This window comes from Hemitrygon akajei, unplaced genomic scaffold (genome assembly GCF_048418815.1).
Source record: "Hemitrygon akajei unplaced genomic scaffold, sHemAka1.3 Scf000148, whole genome shotgun sequence".
Lineage (NCBI taxonomy): Eukaryota > Metazoa > Chordata > Chondrichthyes > Myliobatiformes > Dasyatidae > Hemitrygon > Hemitrygon akajei.
The window spans coordinates 275001-293294 of NW_027332034.1; positions in this window are offsets into that span (position 1 = coordinate 275001).

The following is an 18294-nucleotide window of genomic DNA, read 5'->3' on the forward strand; positions in this document are numbered from 1 at the left end:
ACATAGTCGGACGGGGTGGGATGTGTTTGGTGTCTGATGGGGAACTGGAACGAGTGTCTGTGTACACAACGACTATGTTTTGTATATGGTGACACATAGTCGGACGGGGTGGGATGGGTTAGTGTCTGATGGGGAACTGGACCGAGTGTCTGTGTACACAACGACTATGTTTTGTATATGGTGACACATAGTCGGACGGGGTGGGATGGGTTTGGTGTCTGATGGGGAACTGGACAGAGTGTCTGTGTACACAACGACTATGTTTTGCATATGGTGACACATAGTCGGACGGGGTGGGATGGATTTGTTGTCTGATGGGGAACTGGACTGAGTGTCTCTGTACACAACGACTATGTTTTGTATGTGGTGACACATAGTCGGACGGGGTGGGATGGGTTTGTTGTCTGATGGGGAACTGGACAGAGTGTCTGTGTACACAACAACTATGTTTTGTATATGGTGACACATAGTCGGACGGGGTGGGATGGGTTTGTTGTCTGATGGGGAACTGGACTGAGTGTCTCTGTACACAACGACTATGTTTTGTATGTGGTGACACATAGTCGGACGGGGTGGGATGGGTTTGTTGTCTGATGGGGAACTGGACAGAGTGTCTGTGTACACAACGACTATGATTTGTATATGGTGACACATCGTCGGACGGGGTGGGATGGGTTTGGTGTCTGATGGGGAACTGGACCGAGTGTCTGTGTACACAACGACTATGTTTTGTATATGGTGACACATAGTCGGACGGGGTGGGATGGGTTTGGTGTCTGATGGGGAACTGGACCGAGTGTCTGTGTACACAACGACTATGTTTTGTATATGGTGACACATAGTCGGACGGGGTGGGATGGGTTTGGTGTCTGATGGGGAACTGGACCGAGTGTCTGTGTACACAACGACTATGTTTTGTATATGGTGACACATAGTCGGACGGGGTGGGATGGGTTTAGTGTCTGATGGAGAACTGGACCGAGTGTCTGTTTACACAACGACTATGTTTTGTAAATGGTGACACATAGTCGGACGGGGTGGGATGGGTTTGGTGTCTGAAGGAGAACTGGACCGAGTGTATGTGTACACAACGACTATGTTTTGCATATGGTGACACACAGTCGGACGGGGTGGGATGGGTTTGGTGTCTGATGGGGAACTGGACCGAGTGTCTGTGTACACAACGACTATGTTTTTTATATGGTGACACATAGTCGGACGGGGTGGGATGGGTTTAGTGTCTGATGGGGAACTGGACCGAGTGTCTGTGTACACAACGACTATGTTTTTTATATGGTGACACATAGTCGGACGGGGTGGGATGGGTTTAGTGTCTGATGGGGAACTGGACCGAGTGTCTGTGTACACAACGACTATGTTTTGTATATGGTGACACATAGTCGGACGGGGTGGGATGGGTTAGTGTCTGATGGGGAACTGGACCGAGTGTCTGTGTACACAACGACTATGTTTTGTATATGGTGACACATAGTCGGACGGGGTGGGATGGGTTAGTGTCTGATGGGGAACTGGACCGAGTGTCTGTGTACACAACGACTATGTTTTGTATATGGTGACACATCGTCGGACGGGGTGGGATGGGTTAGTGTCTGATGGGGAACTGGACCGAGTGTCTGTGTACACAACGACTATGTTTTGCATATGGTGACACATAGTCGGACGGGGTGGGATGGGTTTGGTGTCTGATGGGGAACTGGACCGAGTGTCTGTGTACACAACGACTATGTTTTGTATATGGTGACACATAGTCGGACGGGGTGGGATGGGTTAGTGTCTGATGGGGAACTGGACCGAGTGTCTGTGTACACAACGACTATGTTTTTTATATGGTGACACATAGTCGGACGGGGTGGGATGTGTTTGGTGTCTGCTGGGGAACTGGACCAAGTGTCTGTGTACACAACGACTATGTTTTGCATATGGTGACACATAGTCGGACGGGGTGGGATGGGTTAGTGTCTGATGGGGAACTGGACCGAGTGTCTGTGTACACAACGACTATGTTTTGCATATGGTGACACATAGTCGGAGGGGGTGGGATGGGTTTGGTGTCTGATGGGGAACTGGACCGAGTGTCTGTGTACACAACGACTATGTTTTGTATATGGTGACACATCGTCGGACGTGGTGGGATGGGTTTGGTGTCTGATGGGGAACTGGACCGAGTGTCTGTGTACACAACGACTATGTTTTTTATATGGTGACACATAGTCGGACGGGGTGGGATGGGTTTGGTGTCTGATGGGGAACTGGACCGAGTGTCTGTGTACACAACGACTATGTTTTTTATATGGTGACACATAGTCGGACGGGGTGGGATGGGTTTGGTGTCTGATGGGGAACTGGACCGAGTGTCTGTGTACACAACGACTATGTTTTTTATATGGTGACACATAGTCGGACGGGGTGGGATGGGTTTGGTGTCTGATGGGGAACTGGACCGAGTGTCTGTGTACACAACGACTATGTTTTGTATATGGTGACACATAGTCGGACGGGGTGGGATGGGTTTAGTGTCTGATGGGGAACTGGTCCGAGTGTCTGTGTACACAACGACTATGTTTTGTATATGGTGACACATAGTCGGACGTGGTGGGATGGGTTTGGTGTCTGATGGGGAACTGGACCGAGTGTCTGTGTACACAACGACTATGTTTTGTATATGGTGACACATAGTCGGACGGGGTGGGATGGGTTTGATGTCTGATGGGGAACTGGACCGAGTGTCTGTGTACACAACGACTATGTTTTGTATATGGTGACACATCGTCGGACGGGGTGGGATGGGTTTGGTGTCTGATGGGGAACTGGACCGAGTGTCTGTGTACACAACGACTATGTTTTGTATATGGTGACACATAGTCGGACGGGGTGGGATGGGTTTGGTGTCTGATGGGGAACTGGACCGAGTGTCTGTGTACACAACGACTATGTTTTGTATATGGTGACACATAGTCGGACGGGGTGGGATGGGTTTGGTGTCTGATGGGGAACTGGACCGAGTGTCTGTGTACACAACGAGTATGTTTTGTATATGGTGACACATAGTCGGACGGGGTGGGATGGGTTTAGTGTCTGAAGGAGAACTGGACCGAGTGTCTGTGTACACAACGACTTTATTTTGTATATGGTGACACATAGTCGAACGGGGTGGGATGGGTTTGGTGTCTGATGGGGAACTGGACAGAGTGTCTGTGTACACAACGACTATGTTTGTATATGGTGACACATAGTCGGACGTGGTGGGATGGGTTTGGTGTCTGATGGGGAACTGGACCGAGTGTCTGTGTACACAACGACTATGTTTTGTATATGGTGACACATAGTCGGACGTGGTGGGATGGGTTTGGTGTCTGATGGGGAACTGGACCGAGTGTCTGTGTACACAACGACTATGTTTTGTATATGGTGACACATAGTCGGACGTGGTGGGATGGGTTTGGTGTCTGATGGGGAACTGGACCGAGTGTCTGTGTACACAACGACTATGTTTTGTATATGGTGACACATAGTCGGACGTGGTGGGATGGGTTTGGTGTCTGATGGGGAACTGGACCGAGTGTCTGTGTACACAACGACTATGTTTTGTATATGGTGACACATAGTCGGACGTGGTGGGATGGGTTTGGTGTCTGATGGGGAAGTGGACCGAGTGTCTGAATACACAACGACTATGTTTTGTATATGGTGACACATAGTCGGACGTGGTGGGATGGCTTTGGTGTCTGATGGGGAACTGGACCGAGTGTCTGTGTACACAACGACTATGTTTTGTATATGGTGACACATAGTCGGACGTGGTGGGATGGGTTTGGTGTCTGATGGGGAATTGGACCGAGTGTCTGTGTACACAACGACTATGTTTTGTATATGGTGACACATAGTCGGACGGGGTGGGATGAGTTTGGTGTCTGATGGGGAACTGGACCGACTGTCTGTGTACACAACGACTATGTTTTGTAAATGGTGACACATAGTCGGACGGGGTGGGATGGGTTAGTGTCTGATGGGGAACTGGACCGAGTGTCTGTGTACACAACGACTATGTTTTTTATATGGTGACACATCGTCGGACGGGGTGGGATGAGTTTGGTGTCTGAAGGAGAACTGGACCGAGTGTCTGTGTACACAACGACTATATTTTGTATATGGTGACACATAGTCGGACGGGGTGGGATGGGTTTGGTGTCTAAGCAGCCAGAGTGGACAGCTGAATTAAAAAGTGAAAGATATTAAACTGAAGTCTGCAGGAGGAGACTGGGAGGGGTTTTCATGTGTCCCTGGATCCAGAGCATACTGAGGGGAAACCGGATCTATCTGTAGATGAAACAGCAGGCGTGACAGTGAAAATTGCTGAAAATGCTGGGGAAATCGATTCCGGAATGCTTGTGGAAAGAGAATCACGGTGAAATTTTCTGGTTGGAAAATGGGAATAGTAGTGACCGCTGCCAATACAACTGTGGAATGTTGTAAATGAAGCCGCTCATTGCTCATTTACTGGTCTCATTGCACATTTTGGTCGAATTACACAGAGGGATCTGTATGTAGTAATTCCAATGGTATTGACTTTTTAAAGTCACATCCCCACAGAATTTACACCTGAGACACTACCGGTGATGTAATTTGTTTGTTCAATAACAATGGTCAGAGGTGGGACCTTGTCACTGGAGATCGATCCCCTGTATAAATCAGAGCCTGTTGCAGTACGTCAGCCCAGAGTGTCTTACCGAGCTGTGGAATTCAGAGCAATCGCGTTCACTGCGTCACTCAAATGGAATATCCAGTAATCTGGCGGATAGAAGAGATTTACTACCCTATTATTTCAGCCGTTGGAATTCCCGGTAAGCCGCTGTCACATCTGCAAACGGCAGAAACTGAGAGTTAATTCCGATGTTCTGAAGTGTTTCTCTCGCTACTTGTTTCCACAGCCACCCGCCCAGTCCCGCATTTCAGTCATGGGCGGAAGGCGCTGACAATATTAATCCCAATGCTTTCGCAGCAGGCAGCGCTCCATATTGCCCTGACAGGTCAGTAGTTTCTCTGCTTCTTTCCCTCCCTCTTGCAGTTAACCTGGTGGCGATTGTTATCCTGTCCCGAGGAAAGTGCGGTCTCTCCAAATGCATCACTCGCTACCTGCTGGGAATGGCGGCGGCCGATCTCCTGGTCGTTATCTCTGACCCTCTGTTGAACTGGACAGTTCTCATGTACTTTTGGTCTTCCTTCCTCTATTGGACTCCCGTTTGCAGGGTTGTTCGTTGCCTGCTCATAGGAAGCACCGGGGTCTCTGTCTGGCTGAGAGTCGCGTTCACCTGTGACAGATTTGTGGCCATTTGTTGTGAAAAGCTGAAAACAAAATATTGCACCGAAAGAACGGCGTCTGTGGTTATCGGGACAGTGAGTGTTCTGGGCTGTTTAGAAAGTATCCCTTTCTACTATACATTGGAGCCTTCGATGATAATTGATGGAGTTTTCTATGGCTGTGTCAGCAAAGAGAATTTCTATAGGTCCCCGTGGTGGGCCGCACTTCGTATGATTCATCGTATTTTCATGCCTTGTCTTCCGTTTGTTCTGATTTTGTTGTTCAATGCTCTGACAGTCAGACGGACTTTTACCGCCAATAAAGTCCGGATGGGGATCCGGGGCCGCAGTAACGGAAAGAATGACAAGGACCCGGAGATGGAGAACCGAAGGAAATCGGTCGTTTTACTATTCAGTATAACCGGTAGTTTTATATTTCTGTGGTTAACTCCGCTGGTTTTTGATATTTACGTACTGATTGCAAACATCCCTCGTTACTCGGACACTGATCTGATTTATATCGCAGAATCCACGGCGACGATGCTGCAGATCCTCAGCTCCTGCACCAACACATGTATTTACGCCGTGACTCAGAGCAAGTTCAGAGAGGAGCTGAAGAACGCGGTGAAATACCCGCTAAAACTGTTAACCAAATTCGTTAAATCCTAGAGCGACTTGTTTCTTTCTGCCGGCGATTTCAGTCAAACACCATGTTTCCTCCGTAATCTATCCACTTGCCGATATGTGGAACCAGGATAACAACTGAGCGCTCTGAAATACGCATGCGTTTTGCGATGATATATTTCACTCGCTGTCTACCCCGTACAGGTGAAATGTGCCCTTCATCAAATATCTAATATGTAGCGGTCACCTCAGCTGTAATTCACCCCGATGGAGGGTCTATAGTCGGTCCCGCCCGTTTTATTTTAATAATCTCCATTATGTCTGACAGCCTTTTACTCTGCTTTGGTCCAGTTAGGCAGAATTGATTGTGTGTGTGTGTGTGTGTGTGTGTGTGTGTGTGTGTGTGTGTGTGTGTGTGTGTGTGTGTGTGTGTGTGTGTGTGTGTGTGTGTGTGTGTGTGTGTGTTTCTTTCCCTTTCCAACTCATATTCCATCTCCGGACTGCTCCGCTTTGTCCTTTCATATCTTCCTCTTTATCTCCGTTCAGCTCCTGAGGTCCCGTGAAAATCCGTTTCCTCTGTTCCCTTTTTCTCTCTGTCCACACGACCGGTTCCGTTCGGAACAGGATTTAATCTCATTGCAGACGAGTGAGTTTCACCGTGAGGGAGACATGATCGGGCTGGAACATGGCGTGTGTGCGTTCTTTTCCTTCTTTTTCAACTCCATCTCCATCTCCGACCTGCTCCCCCGTTGTCCCCGCATCTCTCCGGCTTTACCTCTGTTCACATCCCGAGGCCCCGTGACGGTCTGTTTCTTTCCCTCTCCGTCTGTTCTCTGTTTCTCTCTGACCACACCTTTCGTCCGGTCGCATACTACATAAATCGCATTGCTGGAATATATATTTAAGTTGATAATAAATGCAGTTTGAAATTTAATGAACTTCCAGAGGAACAGGAAATAGTTATCCGTTCTTTCTCTCTCGAACTAGCTGAGCTCTACCTGGAAGGTTTATTTATTTTTTCTAAAATGAAAGAATGATACCGAAAATCCGAATTAAAAATTCCTTTAAAAGATGTAGCGCTCGCTGACGGAACATTACTCACTCTGTTGTATTTCTAGCTCCGTCTCACTAGTCTGCCCTGCAACCGATCAGCGTTGTAGAACACCGGTGATTCTCCTCGTCGGGGTTGACGGAAGTTAGAGTCGACACGACAGATATCTTTCCGAGTGCAGAATAGATTTATGCATCTCGCGCCAGTTATTACCAACTCAACGCTTTATCATAAATAATGTTTCCAGTGATACTTAATGATTGTGTCCCATCTCCGGCCACCGTGAACACCAAAGCAGAGTGAATCCCAAGCAACTTCATTTTAGTCTTGTCCAATTTAATTCGCAAACAGATTGAGTGGCTTAAAGACTACAACAAAATTGCCTGGCAAGATTAAATGACAGACCATTGCATTCCGGAGTTGGTAATGAATTGAGGTTAATTTTGTCACGGGTCTGCAGCGCAGTTTCCAATGCTGTTGACTGTTGTCCAAGTCTAATCGCAAACTGGAGAACATCTGCAGACGCTGTAAATCAAGGTAATACCCACACAATCCTAAGGAGCTCAGCAAGCCGGGCAGAATCTATGCAAAAGAGTAAACAGTCAATGTTCCGGGCCGACACACTTCATCAAGGAGATCCCATTTAATAGGATCGGACGTTTCTACCATAATTATATGTATAAGGTGATGAGCGGCATTGATCGTGTGGATAACCAGAGGCTTCTTTCCCCGGGACAAAGTGGCTAAAACGCGGGGTGTACTATTAAGGCGCTTGGGAATAGGTACCGAGGGAATGTCAGAGTTCAGTTTTCACACAGGGAGTGTTGGGTGCGTGGAAAACACTGCCGGCGGCGGTGATGGAAGCGAATACAATAGGGTCTTTAAGAGCCTCTCGGACAGGTACATGGAACGTTGAGAAGTAGAGGTCTATGCACTGGGGAAATCCAAGGCAGTTTCTAGAGTGGGTTTCATGGTGGGCACAATTTTGTGGGCCGAAGGGCCTGTAATGGGCTGTAGGTTTCTGTGTTCTATGTTTTTTTAATTGTAGTATCGGCGACAGATGTTAGACACCCAGACATGCCTCTTACAACTGCTGGTAATTGTGCAGAGCACTATGCACTGGGTTGTCTGCGGCCCCGTGTCGTTCGGTTAAACTGCCATCAGTAAACCCTTGGCATGCTCTCTTGCTAATCCCCCTTAAGTATTGCAAACAAAAGTCACTCATTATCACGACCTGATTTCGGAACTGGTAAAATAAGAGAATTACCGGGACTGCAGGTTGGTACAAGCCCTTCCTGATCGAATAGTGCTTTATGACAGGTTTCATGCTTTACATTGCCTCCAGTGACAAATCATATTGCCGTATAGAGGGTAGAATAGCATCGGTCTTCGTGCGGTGGGGCGGAATGTACAAGACCCTCGTGATGTTTGTGTATCACCCACCGAGAGGGAGGTGCCTGCGAAAGCCACGCGTGTACGATATGCTCAGGCAAAGCGGGGGGAGCAAAGATGTCAAACTTTGTTTTAACGATGAAGAAGGAAATATTATACATCCAGCCTGAGCGGAATGAAGTTGTAGAGCAGCGTTAGTATTAGGCAGAGTTACACACTGTGTGCGGTATATCTCCTGCAAAGTCTGAAGCACGGGTTCGAGTAGTTGAGAAGTTGCAGTCTTTTCTGACTATAGTGACATGAGGGATTGAATATGGCAATTTAAATCGTTGATTCTGTTGTTCACTCAATAGCCCTTCTGCCACTTTGTCCATTGGACCATTATAGATGTGTTCAGTTGCATAAAGAGTTTCTGCTCTGTTAGTCACGGAAAGGAGCTTCTGGTGATCGCTCGGCTGAGATGTTTCAGTGTATCGGGCGGAGCGATGGAAATTAATCAGAGGCTGACATGTCAGAATAAACTGTGGTAGATAATACGCGTCGCTGGGCAGTTTAAGAGTGTCCGTACCGTCAATACGGTAGCGCAGATTTGTCCTGCAAGACTATTCCAGCAGAAAATTCCCATCTGTCAGCGAATACATAGACACATAGAAAACCTACAGCACAATACAGGCCATTACTCCAAGCGGGGTCTGACAAGGGTGATAGATAGATAGATAGATAGATAGATAGATAGATAGATAGATAGATAGATAGATAGATAGATAGATAGATACATACATACTTTATTCATCCCCATGGGGAAATACAACATTTTTTCCAATGTCCCATACACTTATTGTAGCAAAACTAATTACATACAATACTTAACTCAGTAAAAATATGATATGCATCTAAAGTCACCCTCTCAAACAGCATTAATAAATAGCTTTTAAAAAGTTCTTAAATACATTGAATGGTAACTTAAGCTCAGTCCTAACCCCGACACTGTAACATATCTTACTCCTGGCGGTTGAATTGTGAAGCCGAATGGCATTGGGGAGTATTGACCTCTTCATCCTGTCTGAGGAGCATTGCATCGATAGCAACCTGTCGCTGAAACTGCCTCTCTGTCTCTGGATGGTGCTATGCAGAGGATGTTCAGGGTTTTTCATGACTGACCGTAGCCTACTCAGCGCCCTTCGCTCTGCTACCGATGTTATACTCTCCAGTACTTTGCCCACGACAGAGCCCGCCTTCCTTACCAGCTTATTTAGATGTGAGGCGTCCCTCTTCTTAATGCTGCCTCCCCAACACAATGAAGAGGGCGCTCTCCACAACTGACCTATAGAACATCTTCAGCATCTCACTACAAACATTGAATGACGCCAACCTTCCAAGGAAGTACAGTCGACTCTGTGCCTTCCTGCACAAGGCATCTATGTTGGCAGTCCAGTCTAGCTTCTCGTCTAACTGCACTCCCAGATATTACCTCTCGGCTTTTAAACTCAATCCCAGGGTTGATGAAGGCCAATGCACCGTACGCTTTCTTAACCACAGAGTCAACCTGCGCAGCTGCTTTGAGGGTCCTATCGACTCGGCCCCAAGGCCCCTCGGATCCTTCACAATGCCAAGAGTCTTATCATTAATGCAGTCAGAAACGAGAAATACAGTCGGTTATGTTTCCTCCTGATTTTTGCCTGCACCTGGCAACCTGTCTAAAATAACTATGCTGATGTGATGCCTTACAGAGTCCCCTTTAATCGCTTTCCATTGATAACGTTGTCTCCGTCATTATCGTTTCTCATTCTATTCCTCTGGGGGCGTTCCTTGCACTGCAGGTCACGTGGGCTCCGCACACCACTTTCAATAACATGTGAACATATCCAGCCGAGGGGTTATAAATTTCACAAATTTGTCCCACGGCCCGAACTTCGGCCGGATTACAGCGGAGGTGCCAATCATAATTTTTTTGGATATTGTGTAACAGGATCGACTTCTGAATTCGCTTCTTTTTATTTCCCCCCCCCCCGGTCCCTGTTCTAATACGCAAATTATAGTCATGTCCCATTTTTCAGTCCCCTCGACCGGTGCAGAAGTGACCCTCAAAGTGGGCTCATATTTCCTTCGATATTTCTTTATCTTGCGGGTTGTTCCCCCCCCCCCACCCCGCCCCTCTGTTTAGGTTAACTGAACGTTATCAGGCGGGGTCGTGTGTTTGATTCTGTCCTATAGCTTCTGCTAGCATTAAAACTTTGTCCAGTCCTCATTCCGGCCTGGGCTCAGGCTGTCTAAGTGAGGATATAAGCACTGAGATGCCTCCCCTTTCTTTTGTTTGGACATGGTTGTGTCAGTCAGTCTATTTTTATTTATTGCGAGGCTGATTTCGCTTAGCTACCTCCAGCACTTATTCAGGTTCAGTCAAGTTTATGATCATTTAACCACATACATGCACACCAACACACTCGACCCAGGGTGTATTTAATTGTCTATGACTCAGAAGACTCCCATAGAGCCACCGTCTTTCTGTCCAACCACACAAGCCACTAGTAAAAGGAATCACATTTCTAGTATATCCACTTTTGAACCAGACCTCATCAGCAGGGAGATTGGCGGCACCAGCGGCTCTCCCCGGGATTCCTTTACTCGTTCAACCTTCTGGTTCTTTTTTTCTCGTTTGCTTCTTTACCATTACAGATAACACTCTCTCCCCCTCCCCGCATTTCACTCATCAACATGACTATCATTACTTGCCATCTTCCTTCAATCTATTTACCTGGTTTTCATCTTTATCTGTACAGGAAACTCTCTCCCCCGCATTCCTGATCAACTTTACTACTTCTCATCTGCCTTGAATCTACTTACCTGGTCCTGCAAAGGAAAGACGGTCAGTCGCAGGCAGAAGCGTGAACGAAATTTCGTTACATTCGTCTCTTCAAGTCTTATTTATATCTACTGGCTTTATTTACTAATCGGAGAACACCTGGGGTGTGGCTACGATCCAGATCCGGACTTCCTTAGTTCACACAACACTTCACATAATACTGCGGTCTTTCCTACTTGGTTCCGCCGATCGCATCCTTTCTACCCGGTCATGGGCCAGGATCAGGGAGGCTCAAAGCGGAACACCCAACGGGGAGCGAACTCGAAATTGCCTCTGCGAGTGAGTTTCACCGTGAGGGAGATATGATCGGGCTGGAACATGGCGTGTGTGCGTTCTTTTCCTTCTTTTTCAACTCCATCTCCATCTCCGACCTGCTCCCTCGTTGTCCCCGCATCTCTCCGGCTTTATCTCTGTTCACATCCCGAGGCCCCGTCACAGTCTGTTTCTCTCCCTCTGTTTCCCTCTGTTCTCTGTTTCTCTCTGACCACAACTTCTGTCCGGTCGCGTACTGAGCAAAGTATTCTCATTACAGGAACATATATTTATATTGATCATCAATGTACGCTGAAATTTCATCAACCTCCAGAGCCACGGGAAAAAGTTATTTGTTTATTCTTTCTCGCTCGAACTAACTAAGCTGTACCTGTAAGTTTTATCGATGTATGAAAAATAAAAGAATGATACTGGAAATCCGAATTAAAATTACTTTAAATGATGTTGTACCGCTTTCTGACCGAACATGACTCACTCTGTTGCATTTCCAGTTCCGTCTCACTGATGTCTGTCTTGCCACCGATCAGCGTTACACAACACCGGTGATTCTCCTCACCCGGGGTTGACGGAAGTAAGAGTCGACACGACAGATATCTTTCCGAGCGCACAATAGATTTATGCGCCTCGCGTCAGTTATTACCAACTCAACGCTTTATCATAAATAATGTTTCCACTGATATGTAAGGATGCTGTCCCATCTCCGGCCACCGTGAACACAAAAGCAGCGTGAATTCCAAGCGACGTCATTCTAGTCTTGGCCAATTTAACTCCCAATTAGATTGAGTGGCTTAAAGACTACAACATAAATGCCTGGCAAGATTAAATGACAAGGCCATCGCATTCCGGACTTGGTAATGAACTGAGGTTAATTTTGTCTCGTGTCTGCAGCGCAGCTTCTTATGTTGTTGACTGTTGTCCCAGTCTAATCGCAAACTGGAGAACATCTGCAGAAGCTGGAAATCAAAGTAATACCCACACAATCCTAAGGAGCTCAGCAAGCCGGGCAGAATCTGTGCAAAAGAGTAAACAGTCAATGTTCCGGGCCGACACACTTCATCAGGGAAATCCCATTTAATAGGATCGGACGTTTCTACCATAATTATATGTATAAGGTGATGAGTGGCATTGATCGCGTGGATAACCAGAGGCTTCTTTCCCAGGGACAAACTGGCTAAAACGCGGGGTATACTTTGAAGGTGCTTGGGAATAGGTACCGAGGGAATGTCAGAGTCCAGTTTTCACACAGGGAGTGTTGGGTGCGTGGAATACACTGCCGGCGGCGGTGATGGAAGCGAATACAATAGGGTGTTTCAGAGCCTCACGGACAGGTACATGGAACTTTGAAAAGTAGAGGTCTATGCAACAGGGAAATCCAAGGCAGTTTCTAGAGTGGGTTTCATGGTGGGCACAACATTGTTGGCCGAAGGGCCTGTAATGGGCTGTAGGTTTCTATGTTCTATGTTTTTTAATTGTAGTGTCGGTGACAGATTTTAGACACCCAGGCATGCCTTTTACAAAGGCTGGTAACTGTGCAGAGCACTATGCACTGGGTTAGCTGCAGCCCCGTGTCGTTCTGATAAATTGCCATTAGTAAACCCTTGACATACTGTCTTGCTAATCACCCTTAAGTATTGCAAACAAAAGTCACTCATTATCACGACCTGGTTTCGGAACTGGTGAAATAAGGGAATTACAGGGACTGCAGGTTGGTACAGGCCCTTGCTGATCGAAAAGTGTTTTTATGACAGGAATCATGCCTTCCATTGCCTCCAGTGACAAATCATATTGCCGTATAGAGGGTAGAATAGCATCGGTCTTCGTGTGGTGGGGCGGAATGTACAAGTCCCTCGTGATGTTTGTGTATCGCCCACCGAGAGGGAGGTGCCTGCGAAAGCCACGCGTGTACGACATAGTCCGGCAAAGCAGGGGGAGCAAAGATGACAAACTTTGTTTTAACGATGAAGAAGGAAATATTATACATCCAGCCTGAGCGGAATGAAGTTGTCGAGTAGCGTTAGTATTAGGCAGAGTTATACACTGTGTGCGGTTTAACTCCTGTAAAGTCTGAAGCACGGGTCCGAGTAGTTGAGAAGTTGCAGTCTTTTCTGACTATAGTGACATGAGGGGTTGAGTTTGGCAACTTAACTCGTTGATTCTGTTGTTCACTCAAAAACACTTTTGCCACTACTGAACCGTAATAGATGCGTCCGGTTAAAGAAAGAATCTCTGCTCTGTTACGCACGGAAAGGAGCTTCTGCTGATGTTTCAGTGTATCGGATGGTGCGATGGAAATGCATCGGAGGTCAGGATGTCGGAATAAACTGTCGTGGGCTATTAGTAAAATACGCGTCGCTAGGCTGTTTAAGAGTGACCGTACCATCAATATGGTAGCGCAGAGTTGTCCTGCAAGACTATATCAGCAGAAAATTCCCATCTATCAGCGAATACATAGTAACATAGAAAATCTACAACACAATGCAGGCCCTTCGGCCCGCAAAGTTGTGCTGAACATCTCCATAACATAGAAATTACCTAGTGTTACACATAGCCCTCTATTCCTCTAAGATCAATGCACCTATCCGAAAGTCTCTTAAACGACCCTATCATATCCGCTTTCACCACCGTTGGCGGCAGTCCATTCCACGCACTCACCACTTTCTGCCTAAAAAACTTATCCCTGACATCTCCTCTGTACCTACTTCCAAGCACCTTAAAACTGTGCCCTCTCGAGCTACCCATTTCAGCTGTGGGGAAAAATCTCTGACTATCCACACGATCAATGCTTCTCATCATCTTGTACTCCTCTATCAGGTCACCTCTCATCCTCCGTCGCTCCAAACAGAAAAGGCCGAGTTCACTCAACCTATTCTCATAAGGCATACTCCCTAATCCAGGCAACATCCTTGTATATCCCCTCTACATCCATTCTATGGTTTCCACATCCGTCCTGTAGTGAGGCGACCAGAATTTAGCAAATTACTCCAAGCGGGGTCTGACCAGCTGCAACATTACCTCTCGGCTCCTAAACTCAATCCCAGGGTTGATGAAGGCCAATGCACCGTACGCCTTCTTAACCAGAGAATCAACCTGCACAGCAGCTTTGAGTGTCCTATTGACTCGGCCCCAAGGCCCCTCTGATCCTCCACGCTGCCAAGAGTCATCATTAATGCAGTCAGAATCGGGAAATACAGTCAGTTATGTTTCCTCCTGATTTTTGCCTTCACCTGGTAACCTCTCGAAAATAATTATGCTAACGTGGTACCTTACAGGGTCCCCTTTAACCACTTTCCATTGATAACGTTATCTCCGTCATTATCGTATCTCCCTCTATTCCTCTGGGGACTTACATGCACTGCAGGTCACGTGGGTTCCGCACACCACTTTCAATAACACGTGAACATATCCAGCCAGGGGGTTATAAATTTCACAAATTTGTCCCATAGCCCGAGCTTCGGCCAGGATCCACGGTCGGACTACCGCGATGATAGTAATCACATTTATTTGGATGTGGTGTAACAGGATTTATTTCTGACTTCAGTTTTTTTCTTTCTCCCTGTTTTCTGTTTTAATAAGCAAATTGCAGTCATGTTTCATTCTTTTCAGCCCCTTCCACCAGTGCACAAGCGACAATGAAAATGCACTCATTTTTCCTTGGATTATTCATTGTCTTGCGGTTTGTCCCCCTTCTGCTCTTTCTCATCCCAGTCTCTCCGTACAGCCTCATCTCGCACTTCCCCGAGGCTCTTTCTCCCCCATCTCGCCGTACATTGAGCCCTGTCTTTCTTCACTGTGTCTCTTTCCCATCTCTCTCTCATCCTCTCTATACCATTCCAGTCTCTCTACACCACCCACCGGTCTCTCCCCCGCTCTCTCTTAGCCTCCCCGACCTCGCTACCCTTCAGAAATCTCTCATCACCCCGTCCTCTCTGTCCATCCCAGGTCCTTCTCTCCCGATCACATTCTCCCCATTGCTTTCTTGTACCTCACCGGCCTCTCTCCCGTTTCTCTTCTCCACTCTCCCCTCACGTCTCTCTCTCCCAGATTCTTCCTCTACCCTGTCTTTCTATCCCAAAATCTTCCTCTCGCTTTTACCTAGTCTCTCTCTCTCCCTCCCCCGGCCTTCCTTCCCGGCCACTCTCTCGCTCGTCTCTCGCTCTCTCCTTGGTCTCTTTCTCCCCCAGTATGGCTCCATGGCATGCCTCTCCCCCAATCTTTGTCTCGAATCCGTCTTCTCTGGCCCTCGCCCTCTCCCCTCGCCTTCTCGCCCGTCGCGCTCCCTCCCCATCTCCTTCCCTGTCTATTTCGTCCAATGTCATTATCCCTAGTCCAGTCTATCTTTCCACAATCTGTCTCTTACCCTTCAGTCCCTCTCTCAACTCAATACGTTTCACTCTCTCTCTAATCGTCCACTCTCTCCCTTAGTCTCTCTGACCATGTCTCCCTCCGCGTGCCTCCCTCTCCCTCCAGTGTCACTAAATCCCCTAGCGCTCTCTACCCAGTCCTACTCTACGTCTCTCTCTCTCTCCTCCTGTCTTTCTCTCTCCGAGTCTGTCTACTTGGACCCTCACTAAACGTCTTTCACTCCAACATCGCTCACCCAGTCTCTCTCTCTCTCTGTCTGCTGGGATCCTCACTACCCCGTCTTTCACCCTAGTATCGCTCTGCCACACTCTCTTTCTCCTTACCCAGTCACGCTCACATTCCCCAGTTACTCACTTTGCCCCACTGTCGCGTCTCCCAGCCTTACTCTTATCACCCGCACAGCAGTCTTCTTCCTCCCCCTCAGTTTTCCTCTCCATATCCCAGGCTCTCTCCCCGTCTCTCTCCATACCCCAGTCTCTTTCCACCAGTCTCTACTCCCGAGTTTATTTGTACCCTCAGTCTATCTCCTTAGTCTACCCCTCCCCACTATCTGTTTCTCCTGTCTCCCGCCACCACGTCACTTCATCAATCGTTTCTCTTTCACCCTGCCTCTCTCCGCAATCCCGTCTTATTTTCTCGCCGGTTCTCTCTCACTGCTGCTCCCTGTCTATTCGTTTGTTACTTTCCCGTTGCTCTGTCCCACGTTAATCTCACTTTCTGTTCGTCTCTCTCCGCCACGTTTCTCTCCTCTGGCTTTCTCCACTTCTATCTCTCCCTCGCGTCCCCCAGATGAGGTGATTCAATTCAAATTGGAATTTAACAAAGGGAAACTGAAGGCAGATATATCAGTGGAGTAATTTGAATTACAGAGTCTTGAGAGAGGAGCTGGTCAATATTGCTTGGAAAAGAACATTGGCAGGGATGACGGCACAGCAGCAATGGCTGGGTTTTCTGGAAGCATTTGGGAACGCGAATGATATGTACATCAAAAAAGGGAAGAAGTATTCTAAAGGTAATATGACACAACCATGGCTATTATGAAAAGTCAAAGCCAACATAAAACTCAGAAGAAACTTATAGAAGAAAAGTGATAAAGTAATGGTAATCTCGTTGAAAGTAGAAGGCAACTAACGAAGTAATTAAGGTACGATGACTTCGAAATGATGGAATACGACAGTAAGCTTGCCCACAATTTGAAGGGGATACCAGAAGTTTCTTCAGCTATATGAAAGATAAACGAGACGCGATATTGGACATCAGACCGCTTGATAACGATGCTGGAGAAGTAGCAATAGCAGGACAGGAAAGAGGCGAGCAAACTGAATAAGTGTTTTGCATCTGTCTTCACTGTAGAAGACACTACTAGCGGTATAGCAGCGGTATACTCTCTCCCCGCTTTTCCCAGCCCAGTTTCTCTTTCCACAATCTGCCTCTTACGCCTCAGTCCCTATCTTACCTCAGTGCCTGTTTCACCTCCTGTCTCTTTCATTCTCCAGTCTCTCCCCCAGTCTCTCTCACCCTTTCTATCTCCCCGTGTCTCCCTCTCCCTCTAGTGTCACTAACTCTCCTGTGATCCCTAACCTGTTCTTTTCCCCGTCTCTCCTCCTGTCTTCCTCTCTCCCAGTCTCTCTTACCCTCTCTCCCTCTCTTCGGGAATCCCACTACCCCTCTTTCACCCCAGTCTCTCCCTACCACACTCTCTTTCTCCTACCCCAGTCACACTCTCGTTCCCCAGTGTCTTTCCGCCCCAATGTCGCTTCTCCCAGCCCTTCTCTGATCACTTGCGCACTGGAGTCTCCCTCTTCTCCCTCTTACCCCTGAGTTCCTCTCTCCATACCTGAGTCTGTCTGATCCCAGACTAGTGTCCTACATGTCTTGTGGCAGCTATGGCCGAGATTTCAGCTGAGTTTTCTTTTCAACGGTGTCTTTCTCTTTGCCAATCTCCCATAAAGCTGCGACTGGTGAACCACCCAGTCAACGGTTGTTGTATGGGTACCCTCTGCCATCTCAGCCATTGAAGCTTGTATGTCGTCCAGAGTTGTCAGAAGTCCCTCGCGGTCTTCCTTCAATAGTCCCTTTCTTGCACAGATCACTCAGTTTTTGAGGAATGCCTGCTCAAGGGGGTTTAGAATTGTGCCAGATTCCTTCCACTTCCTGATGATTGATTTAACTCTACTCTAAGGGATATTCAGTGACTTGGAAATTTTCTTATATCCATCTCCTGACTTGTGCTGTTCAATAACCTTTCCGCGGAGGTGCTTGGAGTGTTCGTTTGGCTTCATGATGTAGTTTTATCATTACAGGTGTATCTTTACTACAATCGATTAAAACACGTTGACTGCACAGAGGCGGTCGCCAGTAAACTAATTTCAGTTCTGAAACTAACTGGCTGCAGCAGTCATGATACGGT